The 16,939-nt window shown below is 39.7% G+C and overlaps 1 pseudogene; it reads right to left on the bottom strand.

The window, feature by feature from the left end:
* Positions 1–1,950: 1,950 nt before the first annotated feature.
* On the bottom strand, positions 1,951–13,769 carry LOC141505609 (WD repeat-containing protein 70 pseudogene; annotated as a pseudogene).
* Between the last annotated feature and the right edge of the window lie 3,170 nt (positions 13,770–16,939).

The raw sequence follows: 16,939 nt of genomic DNA on the forward strand, positions 1-16,939 counted from the left end.
ATTTAGCTAGTAAGTGTCGAGTGTCTGAGGAAGAATTTGAACTTGGGTGTTTCTGACTCCAGGGCCAGTACTCTTATCAACTGAACCACCTAGCTTCTCCCTTCCTTTTAGTTTCTTTGCTTTTCTAGGTCAGAAAATTTATTAACTGACAATGTGAGAAAAGATCGATGTGATAACAAGACAAGCCAGCAGGTGGCAGGCATATACCAGGAATTCAGAGTGGAGTCTGGTAAGCCTCCAAAATGGGGGATTTCTACCTTCCTTCCATCAGCATTCCTGATAGAACCAGGGAAGCTACTAGTAGAGAACAGAGTGATTTGGGTTCCTGGGTCTACCCCATTGGAGACTCAGGGGAAGAGCATTCAGGGGTGGCCCAGAGGTGGCCCAGATCCCATTCTTCAGAAGTTTATTAATCAGTCAGGGTATAGTCCTTGTGAAGGCAAGAAAATGTGCAAACTTGACAGACTGTTTGATCAGCTTCTTGATATAGGAGGATGAAGTGTTCCTCATGCTTGAGGCTCCATCCCTTTGGGACCAGAGGAGGCTGCTCAAGAATTGATTTTAGCACATTGGATAGATCCAGGGTTTCCCTTATCCTCCAGTTGATGTGCCCAGAAAACTTCCTTGGGGAAGACAGGACTAACAGAAAGCATTGTTAAGATCATTGAAAAGACTGAAAAGATCATTGAAATAATTTCTGCTGGGGCGGCTAGGTGGCGTAGTGGATAAAGCACCGGCCTTGGAGTCAGGGGTACCTGGGTTCAAATCCGGTCTCAGACACTTAATAATTACCTGGTGGTCCTGGGCAAGCCACTTAACCCCATTTGCTTTGCAAAAACCTAAAAATAAATACAAAGAAAGAAAGAAATCATTTCTGCAGCCTGGGAAGGTGAGGAAATTCCTGGGTCTCATGGTTTGGGATAATACCAATGGGGCTTTGCAATCCATGGGATATTTGGCAGTGAATCTTAGGAGATGTTCTCCTGTATCTCTTAGTTCAGGATGTGGGGAAGAAGCACTGACTAATGGTATAAACTGAGGTGTAACTTGGGGAGGCGTTTCCATCTGTCACAGTGTTTGGATCTACACAAAAGGGTGGGGTCCATAGAATCACTTGAGGTAGCTCCTGGTGTTTGTTCTCAACTGGCTCTCTATTCTATCCTGTGAGCTGCCCCAGCCAGGTGTGGGGCCCCAGTGAAAGTGTCAAGAAAAGCAAAGAGGTAGAAATGGTTAAAGGTCTGTTCTGAGAAAAGCTCTCGCTGCATCCTACTGTCCAACCACAATTGGAGGTCCAGGTGTATGGCTATGTCATTAACCAAGGGGGAAATCCATGGGACAGATGCTACTCTGATGGTCATCTGGTACCATCTAGCAAGAGCATGTACTCTTGGGTCCCCTCAGATGTCTTGTCTGAACAGAGTGGCACTGCTAAACCTGCTTTTTTCAGTCCTTACCTGAGAGTTTATAACCTGTGGGCTCAGCATCTGAGACTTCATGTTCAGGGTCTCCATTCCAGACATTTGTGAGGGGAGGAACTTCTGCCAAGTCCTTTTCTGAGTCCAAACAGACTTTTACGATTTCTTTATTTCTTTTTGTAAGAATCTGCTTCTTTAATGAAAATAAACAGATTTAATAAATGCAATAAAAATATTTGAACACACATTTAGCAGACTTTTAAAACAGTCATTAGAGGTGTTAGGAATCAATATATAAGTTTATTAGTAAAGAATTAAGGAAAGGAGTGGCTAGGTGGCATAGTGGATAAAGCACTGGCCTTGGAGTCAGGAGGACCTGAGTTCAAATCCAGCCTCAGACACTTAATAATTACCTAGCTGTGTGGCTTTGGGCAACCCACTTAACCCCATTGCCTTGCAAAAACCTAAAAAAAAAAAATTAAGGAAAAAGATTGTACATGACTGTCCACTTCTCTCTGACTTCAAAATGGATTCTTCAAATTTTGCACTTTTTACATTCTGGTTCTTTCTTTGTTTCTTCATCAAATTCTACTTCTGCAAAAAAGCATTTTAGGCTGAGTCTTGAAATATGCATCACAGTATCCTTATCTTCCTATATCATTGACTTCCTTTGCATATTTTAAAATGACTTCCCAGGGGTTGCTGTTTTTAACTATGTATGATGACAAAGTTCCTCCATGGGTTTCAACTCTACTACCACGACCTGAGCCTGTCATAGGGGGTTTGTGCTTGTGAGATTGCAGAGGATCCAATGTATCCTTTTCCAACTGTTTCCTTGAATTTTGTTGGTATGGTTCACTGAACATTAGCAGTGCATAAGGAGCTATGATGCAGTCCCAGATTCAAATCTCAGCTTGTCTTGTCTCCTGTTATTTTTTTACCATTGCATAATTTTGTTCCACTCTGACTCTTGTTGGGATCATAATAACAGGAGAATGTCACACTTTAACCAATCCATTTCTAGTTCTAACCATGATCTAGTTTAACATGGGATGCCATAGACAATGTACCACATTGGCATCAGTGATATCAATTTCAAGGACTTTAAGGAATGTCTGACGCTCAAAAGAAACAAGTCTGCCATTGCCACTTCCCCCTCTTAACAGATGTTACAGATGTCACCAAAAGTTAACAAATGTCACCAAAAGCTTATTATCTGGACTGATGCAGCAATCAGTCATAGAGAAGATGGGAAGACTTGAAGCTAAAAAAGGTGGTTTCTTAAACTGTTGAACAGTTTAAGAAACTCCTCCCCTCCCCAAGACGTAAAAACAGTGCCATCATAGGAGAATGTCACACAGGATCATGGACTGCCTGCAGTGGAGTTTGGTATGGACACTCATATTTCCATCCCAGATCTGGAGACTTCCATCCTGGCAGCCAGCTGCAATGAGCTTCCCATCTGTACTTTATGTGCAAGTAGTCATAATAACTTTTTTTCCTTGAATTGTTTTTGGCTTAAACACATTTTGTTCTTCTTATCACTGCCCACAGCCCAAGTTTGGACGATCCCATCATTTGAACAAGTCAAAAATTCATTCTTATTTTGAGATGCCAGAAGCATACTATTAAGCATTGCCATTGTGATAAGTGTTGACCATGTCCACAAGACCTTGGTCTCCTTCCATCACTAAGAAACCATTTCTGTCAAGCACTTTGGCCTAAGAGTTTCCAGATACCACAAGAATAACATCTCCTGTGCTGCCTGAAGAGATCAGAAAGTTTGAAAAGAAGCATCCATCCCTGCAAAATCCCAAAATTTAACATCATAATCAAATCCTCCTGTTACCAAATTGGCATCTAACGGGGCCAGATCTAAAACAGAAATTGATTTGCTGCTATGCTGCAGAGTGATTTCATGAGAATCAGGGATTTTTTGGACAGGCTTAATTTCATCATCATCATCATCATCATCATCATCATTATCATCATCCATATCCTGCTATGCTGGCGGAAGTGGGGAACCAATGAGATCATCTGTATCTTCAGAGTGTTCAGGGGTGTTCTAGGTGGCAAAGGAGGCCCACTGAATTCTTTATCTGAACTATTTCACTTCTACTGCTTCTTGTGTCACTGGAAGTTGACATAGAAGGATATCTGGTTAAACTTGAGTCTGAAGGTATTGATTCATTTTCTTCATGTTGCCTTAATTTTCTCTCTCTCTTTTGTTCCCCCTCTTTCTCTCTGGCTTGTAAAACTTTTTCTACTTCTTTCCATAGCTGTTCTTTGGGTTTGTTCAAACATGACTTCCAAGTCAAATGTCCTGGTTTTCTTTCCAAATCCAGTGAAATGGGGCAGCTAGGTGGCAGGAGGATCTGAGTTCAAATCCAACCTCAGACACATAATAATTACCTAGCTGTGTGACTTTGGGCCAGTCACTTAACCCCATTGCCTCGCAACACCCCCTCCCCACCCCAAATCAAACAAACCAAAAACAAATCTGGTAAAGCCCATGGTGAAAGCTAGTTCCTGATCAGCCTCCTCCATGCTGACTGGTGCTCTTCTTCCAGTTGCCTCCTCAAACAGGACTGATTCACACTGAATTTGCTCAGGCTTATATAGACCTTGTAATTAGATTGGAGATACGAGTTCTCATCTAATCTTAGTAATTCAGTTGGCAACCTGCTTAAAACCTTCTTTAAGTAAATACTAGCAATTATGAACACAAAGGTCCCTTACCAGTCCTAGACGTCTTTACTCATACATTCATTTTTATGCAATCTTTAGACCCTCTTAAGGTGCATCCTAGTGGGACCCATAGGACATTGATTGCAGGATGTTTGAATCACTAGGGATCTTGAAACAGAAAATGTCAGGTCTAAAAAGGACCCTAGCAAGTAGAGCATAGATAGAATAATTCATAAGAAAGGGCCATCCCAAGAAATTATCCAAAAAACTACCGGAAACAATTAACAATTTTAGCAACAATTTTAGTGCCATATTTGGCACTGGACCTTGATGCTCTGGAGGAGAAAGTGAGGCTGGTGACTTAACACAGCACCCCCTCATTCTAATCCAATTCATATGCTTGTTTTAGCATCACCTCCTTGATGTCATGGTCTTCTTCCAGAATGAAGGACAAACAGCATCATCAACATCAAGGGAAATAGCTTCTCTTTAATTAGATTATGAACTGAATTGAAAGAAGAAAAAGAGTAAAAAGAAAAAACTGGAAAATGTTATGTGATTTTATCAACCCTGCTGATCATGTGTTCCAATATTCTGAAATATTGTAATCTGAGAAATGAGACACTTCCAAATTTGCTTGTAATCTAGAGAAAGCTTCATCTAAAGTCATCTATCACTTCAAAAAATTACAAAAATTGGGGGTTATTAAGGACAGCTAGGTGGCAAAGTAGATAGAGCACTAGCCTTGGAGTCAGGAGTACCTGAGTTCAAATCCAGCCTCAGATACTTAATAATTACCTAGCTGTGTGGCCTTGGGCAAGCCACTTAACCCCATTGCCTTGCAAAAACCCTAAAAAACAAAAAAATTGGGAGTTATTAATGACAAGATTAAAAACTATTAAGTATTTACATGGGTATATTTTCAAGGGAAAATTGATCACTGATTACTGTGTGGGAAAAGCTACAAAGAAAACTTATCAAATATCCATATTTATAAAGTTACAAGGATTTTTTCAATTCTTCTAGTCATAATTATTTATCAACCATGTAGAAGACTTTATTATGTTGTTGAATTCTTATTTAGCAAATGGATATAAATATTCCTTCTGGGAAAAACAGGGGTGAAATTTCCAAACTTGCTCATAATAAAGTTTCATCTCAGGTTATTTATCTATTATTTATGAAAGTGATTAAGTTGGGGGTGGAGCCAAGATGGCTACAAGAGCTGATCATGTCTTGGACGCTTTCTCATAAAACTTACAAACTAAGGGCTCTAACTAAATTTTCGAGAGACAGAACCCACAGAGGGACCCAGAGAGGCAGTTCTCCTACTCAAGGTAACCTGGAAAAGAGCAGAAAGGCTCTGCTCCCCAGTGTCGGAGGGGCAGCCTGCCAGAGTGAAAGAACTTCAGCCTCCCGGAGGCAGCCCCAGGGCGCTGGGAGCCACGGCTCACAGCAGCGGGGGAGTCTCCTGAGCTGCACCCCGGGGAGCACTGGGCACAAAGTGGGGGAACAGCAGGGGACCTCTGCCAGAGAGAGCACATGAGGCCCAGCCCTCAGGGCACACAGTGAGCAGCATGGCCACCTCAGCCTAGATCCAGGAACAGAAGCAGGTAGAGCCAGTAAGCAGGAGCCCCCAGGGCATGAGCCCATTGAACCTAGGGAGGGGAGTGAAGAGAGAGAGACTGCAGAACTCTGTCCTCTGTCCCTGGAACAGGACTCTGAACAGCAGGGCCCCACCACCTCAGCCCCATGGTGGGGGAAGGCGCTTATGGTCATTCACAGACCAGGAGGGAGGACAGAGCCTCACACACTGAGACCCTTGTGGGAATGTCCCAAAAGCTCAGGAAATACCCCCAAAACAGACTTAGGCTGGGAAAATGAGCAAGCAGAGAAATAAGAGGAACACCATTGAGAAATATTTTGCCTGTGAGCCCAAGAAGGATCAAAATCCTCAGTCTGAAGATGAGGAAGCACAAGCTCCTGCATCTAAAGACTCCAAGAAAAACAGAAATTGGGCTCAGGCTATGATAGAGCTCAAAAAAGACTTTGAAAATCAAATGAGGGAGTTGGAAGAAAAACTGGGAAAAGAAAGGAGAGAGATGCAGGAAAAACATGAAAATGAAGTCAGTAGCTTAGTCAAGGAAATCCCCAAAAATGCTGAAGAAAATAGCATGCTAAAAAACAGCTTAGGTCAAATGGATAAAACAGTTCAAAAAGTTATTGAGAAGAATGCTTTAAAAAGCAAAATTGGCCAGATGGAAAAAGAGATAAGAAAACTCTCTGAGGAGAATAAATCCTTCAGATAAAGAATAGAATTCAGGGAGATTGATGAATTTACTAGAAACCAGGAATCAATACTTCAAAACCAAAAAAATGAAAAATTAGAAGAAAATGTGAAATATCTCATTGAAAAAACAACTGATATGGAAAACAGACTTAGGAAAGATAATTTAAAAATTATTGGAATACCTGAAAGTCATGATCAGGAAAAGAACCTTGACATCATTTTCAAAAAATTACTACAGGAAAATTGCCCTGATATCCTAAAAGCAGAGGGCAAAATAGAAATGGAGAGAATCCACCGATCCCCCTGAGAAAGAGATCCCAAAAAACCAACCCCTAGGAATATTATAGCCAAGTTCCATAACTCCCAAGTCAAAGAGAAGATATTACAAGCAACCAGAAGGACACAGTTCAAATACCATGGAGCTGCAATCCAGATCACTCAGGACTTAGCAGCAACTACATTGGAAACTCACAGGGCTTAGAATATAATATACCAGAAGGCAAAAGGGCTTGGATCAGCAATGGCAATGGTGGAAAAATATGGAAGTAAATTTTGTGATGGACTTATTATAAAGAATATGATCCACCCATGACAGAGTTGGTGATGTTGGAACAAAGACTGAAGCACATTTTTTATTATTATTATTTGGGGGGGGGTGCAGGGCAAATGGGGCTGGGCAGCCTGCCTGGGGCTGCATAGCAGGGTGATCATTGGGCATCTGAGACCAGATTTGGACCCGGGTGCTCCTGGCTCAAGGGCCAGTGCTCTGTCCACCACCCAACCACTCCTACTATTATTACTATTTTATTTTATTTTATTTTAGGTCTTTTTTTTTCTTTTTTGGGTTTTTGTTTTTGCAGGGCAGTGGGGTTGGGGTGGCTTGCACGTCACATGGCTGGGTGATTGTTGGGTGTACGGGCCAGATATGGGCTTGGGTGCTCCTGGTTCCAAGGCTGGTGCTCCATCCACTGCACCACCTGTCCATACCTACAATTATTACTATTATTTTTTTATTTTATTTTAAATTTTTTTTCTCTCCCCTTTACTTTATTGCTCAAGCAAGTCTATATTTTTGGGGGGAGGGGGTATTTTGTTTACTCTTAAATAAGAATATTTTATTAATGTATAAAAACATTATTTGTATAAAATGAGAATAAATAATTATTAAATTTTTTTTAAAGTGATTAAATTATGCTTGGAATAATGTGTATTGGATTTATATCTTAAACCAGTACCAGATGCCAACCTTAGATAGTCTATGTTTTATAAGAGTTAATATACCTAAAGAAGTAGATATCTATGTAATCTAAAGTTTGCAAAAATTGGTCATAGTCATAGAAAAACTTTCTATGTGTTTGAGCGAATAATCTATGTTCATAATCTAGGTGAAATTGTGGATTATAATTATTTTGTTGATTTCTTTTATATGAGGATGAGTTGAAACAGGAAGAGAACAGAAAAACAAAAGTTGTGCTATTTTTGGAAAATTTGGTAGTTTTTGTTGATAAGGAATTGATGATAACTACACAAGACCAGGTTAAAGTCATTTCTGAGTATTACTAGTGTAACTTGCTATCTAAGGTAAAATTTGATGGGACTATAAGCGATAGAGTGAGAAAAATGATTATTTTTCTATTTAAGAACCAATCATTAAATTAGGATTAAGGGTTTGTTTTTACTCATTAAAGGACTAGACCCTAGGGGGCCAGTCAATTTCTGAAGGATGTTGCTGATAGATGAGATTTCTGAAATCCTCCAGGATCATGCTCCAAGGTCTTGGGCAGGAACCAACCCAACTGGAAGACCTTGCTGCTAATTTACAGCATAAATAGAACCTAATATAAGTGAATGGCAACCTTAAAGTTTTTGCAGACCCCATTGGAGTTCATGATATGTCATGAAGGAGAAACCAAACAGTGATCTGGATAGAGATGTATTGCATTATCCAAATTGCTGCAGGCAACTCAGTCTCATAATCAATCCATATTCTCCACAGGTAGAGCTGAAGACTTTCAGTGCACCTCTTCATTTGAAAGATCACCCCCTCACCAATCAGGGTTGCTTTCACCTTTCAGGGACAACTCCTTTTCCAAAGGCATTTAAGCATTCTATGATCTGTGTGGTTTTGTATTTGGTTATGAAGAAAAATCATTGACCATCAATTTATTGATTATCGGCTAGCCTAATTAATCATGTGATTTATTAATCACCCAGAAACTCTGTCTCTCAGACTTTTCATTTGTCTCAGAAGTCTGATTTTGATTTTAGGTTTGATCATCAAGAAATGCTATTCAACCAATGATTCCTCATGCTAGTAGGTTTATCCAGGTGACTCCTGTGAAGTTCAGGTGAAGTTCTGTTATCTCAAGGGAATCTGGGAGAGTGACTTCTGGAATAGGCTGAGGTAGGACTCTCCTAACTTGATTCCCCATTATGACATTTCCTCTTGAAGGGGAAATTTTCTGACTGGCTGCTTCTAAAGCCTGTCTGTAACATTACACATACAATTGGCTGCCTCTATAACTACTATCTGGAATTGACAAGTTAGGGGAGCATTTTCCCCTTAGTTTAAGTATGTTCCTATTTTTACTTTAATGACAAATTTCTATATCCATGGTGAGTGGGCAGTAAAAGATATGAATACAATATTAAATCTTTATCCTATACATAAAGGCTAGAGCACATCTAAGCTATTATATTAAAATGCAGGTGTCTAAGATCTAAGTGATTCATTCTTGAATTATAGTCCTTTCCATATCCTACACAACAGATGAATACTTGAGTTTGTCATTTGCCTATTTCTAGTTATGGACACAGGTATTAAAATAATGTCCTTCAAATATCTCAGAGTCTTGTGGGGACAGTTAAATAATGTTGTAAATCAATTATTCAATGAGGGTAAGGGAATCTAGTGTCCTTGAACACAGTACCTGAATGCTTTTGACTATCGATGAGGTATTGGAAACAATCTGGAATAATTTCCTTAATCTATTCAGATATTCCATTGCAACCTTTTTATTACAATTGGGGTAAAATAACCATCTTTAGCAAACATTCATTTATGTGGCCAGCGTATTGAATTCATCTTTAACAACATGCCATTCTCCTTAGGGGAAAATGAGCAACCAAAAGTGAAGAAGTAGAATAAAAATTGAAGTGAATAGCTACAGTGATTTTTTTTTGAGGAAAAGCCCCATTACAAAGGACTCTTATTAGCTGAAATGACTACCAGAGTAAATATTACTTCTTTTAACTCTTAACGGCACATCCTACAAAGCAAATTCTCTTAGATTCTTTTAGATTTTTCTTTCAGTCACTTGTGGGCAGTGGTTTAGATAAGAACAAGAGCAGTAAGAAATATGGAAAAAGTAAATTCTCCAGTCTAGAGGTTTCTAATTTGATGCTTTTATTAATGGTATAAGATTTAAGCTAATTCTTCCCATATGATCTAGTTACGGGCAAAGCAAAATGAAAATGTATTAAATTTTATTGAGATCTGTTTTGCAAGAAATTTTAACAGAAAGAAGATGACAAGTGACCTGAACTGGAGAAGCAGATCTACTAGAAGGAATTGCTTTGTTCCATAACGCCTAAGAAGAGATGTTTCCAGAGCACCAGAAGACTGCATTAGATGTTTCCAGAAATCACAAAGCTGTATGACATATGTGAGCCCTGAGATATGATGAGCTAATGAAATGGTTTACTGAAAAAAGAGACAGTTTACTCTTTCCTTGCACTTTTTCCTCCTTGCAACATTGTTCTTTGGAAGGCCAGCTTGCCAAATAGAACAGCCTCCTACTGCTCCTGTCAATGCTTTGGTCATTGTTTCCCTTGCCCTCCCCACCTCATTCTTTTCTTACGATGTTAAAAAATCCCTTACTGAAGTGTTTGTCATATCAGTCAGAGATTCACTGAGGAAAAATGAATCTCTCAGTGAATAAAAGAGGGATTGGAGAGCTGGTGAAGAAAATGAATGTTAATACTGTATTATTTTGTTATTAATATTAATTTGTCATATTCCCTCCTCTCTTTAAGAATCTTCACCTTTTTTTAGCTTGGCTGTTACCAGAAACTGGCAAAGGAAAGGGACCACATTCCTACTGATTCTGGAGTCTGGTCTGGGCCTCTCTAGACATATCCTGTACATAAAAGCTAATCTGAGTTGGTCTATACTATCAAGAGCTGCTCCAGAGACTATACTCCCATTGTTACAATTCAGGGCAACATGGCTCACAACAGAGAAATTAAGGCAAAATAGAGTTGGTCTCCAAATTTTTGGAGACTACTAAATTTCAAGACCAGGCCTCCCCCCCTTAATGATGAAGTAATAGGGAAGAACCAAAGACTTGTTGCTCAACCTTTAATAAATATGCATCAAGGGGACAACTAGGTGGCACTGTGGATAGAGCATGGGCTCTGGAAAGGAGGACCTGAGTTCAAATCCTACCTCATGACTACTGTGTGAACTTGAGCAAGTCACTTAACCCCATTGCCTTACATAAGTAAAAACAAATAAATAAATATGCATCAATCAGGGTTCCCATTAGCTTGTCAAGCGAGGCCCTTGTCAGAAGGATGAGATATAAGATGACACACAACATGCCTTTTTTTTATCTTTGCTCTCTGAGAGAGTTCATTGATCATCAATTTATTAATTCTTGGCTGACATAGTTAATAATTTGATTTTTAATACTCAAAATTTTGTCTTACAAAATTTTATTTACAACAGACACTTGAAAAGGGACATGGGAGAGGAAATCTTTTCCATCAGAGAAGTTTTGCCTCCATTGTCATGGCAAGGTGGTTCAGTGCTCCCCATAAAAATCACATCAGATCAGGGAAATCATTTCAAACCCATGTTTGTGTGGGGAAAAAATTATTTGGACCATCTGTAGCAAAAACGGTGGCTGGATCAGCAGGTATACCTAAAAAATATAAGTATCTTCCACCCTCCCCAAGGGAACTTCCACTTCCCTCACCAGTCCTGTCTCTTGTCTACAGGGTGGCCGTGGATGAATTCCCATGTGCTATCTGGTTCTAAAAGTTCTCAAGCCATCCCTGGTCTCCCCTTGGTAACCATATGGAAGACAGCACTCAACTGGGGAGGTGGTAAAGAAACAGAACAGTGGGAGTAATGAAAAAACTGACAGAAAGATTCCTTTGTTGTTAATTGATATTTTTTTTCCAATTATGATAGTTTTTCAACATTTCTCCCCTTGCAAATTTTTAAGTAACACATTCTTCTACCACCCTTCCTTCCCTCTCCCCTCCCCTTGGTGGTGAACAGTTTGGTAAAAATTCTACATGTACATTTGTGTTTAACATATTTTCATATTTGTCATTTTGTGTAAAAGGAAGTTGGACTAAACGAAGAAAGAAAATTATGAGATAAGGAAAAACATAAGAGAAGTTTTTAAAAAATGAAAATAATATACATTCAAATTCTACAGGGTTTTTTCCCCTCTGGATGTGGATGGAATTATCCATAGTCTGAACTGCTGAGAGGGGCTGCATCCATTATAGTTGATCAATTCACAATGTTGTTAATTTGTACAGTGTTCTCTTGGTTCTGCTCTCTTCTCTCAGCATCAGTTGATTCTTTCCATGCTTCTCCAAAATCCAACTCCTGGTAGTTTCTTATAGAATAACTTTCATATACCACAATTTGTTCAGTCATTCCCCAATTGACAGGGCTTCCCCTCAAATTTCCAATTCTTTGTCACTACAAAAAGAGTTGCTATTAATATTTTTTGAGCATGTGGAACTTTCCAATTTTGTATTTCTTATGGATATAGGCTTTATGGCCTTCTTATAAATATAGTATTGGTGTTACTGGCTCAAAGGGTAGATCAGTTTTATTGCTCTTTGGACATAATTCCAGATTGCTCTCCAAAAAGGTTGTATCACATCTATACCAGTGTATTAATGTCCCTTTTATCCCCAAAGAGACTGAGCCTTTACTGAAGGTCCTTCATGAAATCTTGAGCTGAGAACTTACTTTAATTGCTTTTTTTTTGGTGGGATTTCTAGCTTTAATGTCTGTGTAGAGGCTTCATTTAAAGATGCATGGGGAAAATTTCTGGGAGCATGGTAGCTCCACACATTGGATACCTTGTTGACAAGATTTGAGGACAGGGGAGTCCAGGATAGGACAGATCTGCTGCCTGAATCCCCCTTTCAGGGCCTTGGAGAAGATGTGATCAACTATTATGGGAAAATCTATTCAAGATAAGTCTAAGTCTTTCCTTCGTGGATGAGTTGCAAATTCCAGGACTAAACTCAGCCTCTTAGAGGAAGGAAATACAATCTTAGCAGTCAGTTGACCTCAAAATAAGAGTGTGGGAAGACGGTTCTGACACTGTCTGTCTGACACTGTCTGGTTTCTCCAGTCAGCATGGGCAATATGCTGGGAGAATGGCACATATGGGTATTTGAAAAACCTCTCTGTTGAAAGGTTTGGGTAATGTGACCTACCCATTCTCCAGCATCTTTCTGTACCCACATTGTAGTTGATAAGACTTGATAGTATCATCTATGACTTCCTCCAATCCTATCATCCTATCATCCTTGGTTAGAAACAAACAGTAAATACTTGGATAGAAGCAACAATAAAGAGTTGTTTTTAAAAAAAAATGTTTATTTAATTTTCCAATGATACAAAATATTTTTAGCATTTATTTTAAAATTTCATTTGTAAACACTCTTCCCTTGTCCCCTCTCTACCCACATCTTGAGAAGTCAAGCAATAACATAATACATGTGATATATCATGATACATAGAAAGTAAGTTTTTTTAAAACTCATGTTGCAAAATACCACACCCAAAAGGGAAAACAAAGTGGAAGAGCATCCCACTTTGGGATTTGGGTTGTGGGGGACCAGGGGGAGAGCATTCAGTGGTGGCCCAGAAGTGATGAGATCACATTCTTCTGAGGAAGCTTTATTCCTTATCTTGTTAAGTCAGTCAGGGTGTGGCCCTTGTGAAGACTAGAGTATTTGCAGACCTGGCAGATTGCTTGATTGTCTTCTTGACATAGGAAGGTGAAGGGCTCTTCATGCTTGAGGCACCATCCCTCAGGGACAATAGGAAGCTCCTCAAGGTGTGCTTTCAGCCCCTTGTATAGATCCAGAATGTTCCTTATCCTCCAGTTGATCTGCCCAGGAAGATTTCCTTCTGGAAGACAGGACTGACAGACAGTGTTGCCAGAAAGCATTGTTACGGGATCATTGAAATAACTTCTACAGACTGAGCAGGTGAGGAGTTTCTGCAGATCATTACTCAATTCAAAGGTGGGCTTCACCAGGCAACCTTTGAAAATTCCTGAAGTCTCAGAATTGGATTCACTAGGGATCTCCTCCTTGATGCCTTCTGCCATACTAGAATATGGTACAGCTCCAAATCCTTTCAGGCTCCTAAGAGTTGACCTTAGGGAAGGTTGTCTCCTGTTTGGGGTTGGTGCCTCCTCAAACAGAGAATGGCCCAGACTGAGTTCCCTCCAGTTTATATAGGGTCTAGAAGTAGATTGCAGAGGTGAGTTCTCACTTAATTCAAGTAATCCTATTAGCAATAGGCTTAACACCCAACCTAGAAAACAAAAGAAAAGAAAATGCACTGGCAGTCATGAACATTAAGACCCATTACCACTAATAGAACTTTTTCCCTCCTCTGTGAAAATTAATCACAAAAAGTATTTAAGGATCTATAGAGTTTCTTGAAAAACCAAGAGGGGCCAACTTCAGGTGATTGTCTATGGGGATATAGCTTTGTCTACCCCAAGTCCTTCTCCAAGGGAAAAGATCCCCTTTCCTTTAAACTCCCATGATAGGACCTTGAGGTGCTGCCTGCCCTTCTCTGGACAGTCTCCCCCAAGGCCCTTAATGCTAAAACATGGTGGCCACCACTGAACACTTGACTGTAAATGTGCTCTTGGGGATTGGCCATGACACCTTTTTTCTAAGAAACACAGAGGAAGGATTGGAAGGGACCTTAGGGGTATTTGAGACAATCCTGGTCTCCACCCTTCATTTATAAAGCACAAAATTGAGGTTCAGAATAGGTAAAGGAAGTGTATAGAGCATGGAACCTGGAGTCAGGAGTACCTGAATTCAAATCTGTCCTCAGACACTTAATAATTACCTAACTGTGTGGCCTTGGACAAGCCACTTAACCCCACTGCCTTGCAAAAAAACAAAACAAACAAACAAAAAAACAGAATAAAGGACATCTTAGAGCCCATAGGGAGGAAGCTTTAGGAGAAGAACCCAGGTCCTTGGCTCCAAATCCAGAGTCTTTTCCAGTCTCCCTAGCACCCAAGGGGCTAAAGTCATTCTGAAAATGTCAGTGTCATCACCAAGGTGGTATAAGGAGAAAGGCTGAGCTCCCAGGCCCTGTCTCTATTGGCCCCAGGTCAGAGAAAGACAAAATATTTCTAGAAAAAACAATGCTGTTAATCCACCATATAGATGGGGAATGAGAGACTCAAGAGGGGAAATGTCTGACCAGGTAGTTCTAGATAGAAGCAGGTCAATTGCTTCCTTTCAGTTCAGCAACCCCGGTCACTTCAACAAACACTTCTATTCTTTTGCATCCAGGGATTCAGGGCCAAGAATCTTAATGGAGATAAGCAATTTTCCATTTCCTCCTCTGGATCTCCAGCCTCAGGTTCCTTCAGGAACTGGACTACAATTCAACCATGCTCAACAAGCTAACACCAAGGTGCCACAAAGTGAATCCATTAAAACCTAAAACATTGACGCCCAAGACCTCCTCTTACCTTTTCTCTTGGAGACAGTGGCTGGAGATGGTCCTGTTGAAGCTGCCTCCTCCAACCAGGAGTTTCTCAGACTGAGTTTCCTCAGGTTTATCTAGGCCTTATAAGTAGACTGGAGCAGTGAGGCTTCACCTAATCCCAGCAATTCTATTGGATGCCTGCTTAACACCTTCCCTAAATTAAGCCCTAGCAATCATGAACACAAAATTCCCCTTACCATTCTTGGACACCTCACCTTTCTCTGTGAGGATTAGTCAGAAAAAGTTTTGAAGATCTCTAAAATTTTTGGAAAAGACAAGTAATCTTCAGGTGTTGGGAACAAACTCATTAGCACCTCCTTGTCTATAAAATCAATCATTTTTCATGTATTTCTGGATCAGTTCTTGTCCTGCTAGGCATTGTACTAGGCTCTCCTTACAGGTCACAATCCAAGGGATCCTGCCCTCAAAGGACCTTTCTACACATACATTCACTTTATCAGATCCTTAGACCCTAATAGAATACAATATCATAGGATATAGGCTACAGGAAGTTCAAGCCAAAATCTTGAAACAGAGAATATCAGGTCTGAAAGGGACCTGAGGCATTGAGTAATTCATAATGGAAAGGGTCACAGACCCTTGGAGGTCAGGGCTGGAAACCACAAAGAACATCAGAGGGAGGAGTGACATAAGCTTGTCTTGGCTCATTCTCTTCTCTTACAAAGCAATAATGTACAGCTACATTGCCTGGGTTCCTGAAAAATAACAGGTTTTCCATTTCTCCCTTAGAATCCAATGTAGGTGATTGATAGCTGCATCATCTGGGGAAATAGGTAATAAAGTAAATGTGTTTTTCTAAGTTAAGGATATTTTTGTACATTTCTTTGGGAGTTTGACACCCTTGTTTTAGTTACCCTTGTTTGACACCCTTCATTGGTCAGAACCAAATTCCTATCATCTTTATTTCTTTGCTAAGAAACCCCTACAAATTCCTGTTTTTCTATCTCTTCCTCTCTCACTCACTCACAAACTCACATACCCTGTTTAACCATGTTGTAAACATATGAGTTAATTTTTTACTTACATTTTATTTTTTCTCCAATTAGATATAAAAACAATTTTTTTGCATTTAAAAAAAATTTTTTTAGTTTTTCAACATTCACCCATTTGCAAATTTCAGTTACACATTTTTTTGCTACTTTCCCCTTCCCTTCCCACTCCCCTTGGCAGTGAACAGACTGGTAAAAGTTGTCCGTGTACATCTTTGTTTAACATTTATATATTAATCATTTTGTGTAAGAGGAATTAGGGCTAAGAGGAAAAAAGAAAACCATGAGATAGGAAGGAAATGTATAAGATAATTTTTTAAAAACTGAACATAGATTCAGATTCTGTGGTTTGTCCCCACCCCCATGTGGATGGCACTGTCTCCCAGAGTCTTCCTTGATCTCTGAACTGTTAAGAATAGCTGCATCCATCATAGTTGATCAACTCACACAATGTTGGTGTTACTGTGTACACTGTTCTCTTGGTTCTGTTCACTTCACTCAGTCTTTCCAGGCTTCTCTAAAGTCCAACCACTCACGATATCTTACAGAACAATAGTATTCTATAACATCCAAATACCATAACTTGTTCAGCCCTTCCCCAATTGATAGGAATCCCCCTCAATTTCCAATTCTTTGCCACTACAAAAAAAGAACTGCTATGAATATCCTTCAACATGTGAGACTTTTCCTAATTTTTTGTGATTTCTTCTGGATACATATCTAGTATTGGTATTGCTGACTCAAA

This window comes from Macrotis lagotis, chromosome 1 (assembly GCF_037893015.1).
Source record: "Macrotis lagotis isolate mMagLag1 chromosome 1, bilby.v1.9.chrom.fasta, whole genome shotgun sequence".
Lineage (NCBI taxonomy): Eukaryota > Metazoa > Chordata > Mammalia > Peramelemorphia > Peramelidae > Macrotis > Macrotis lagotis.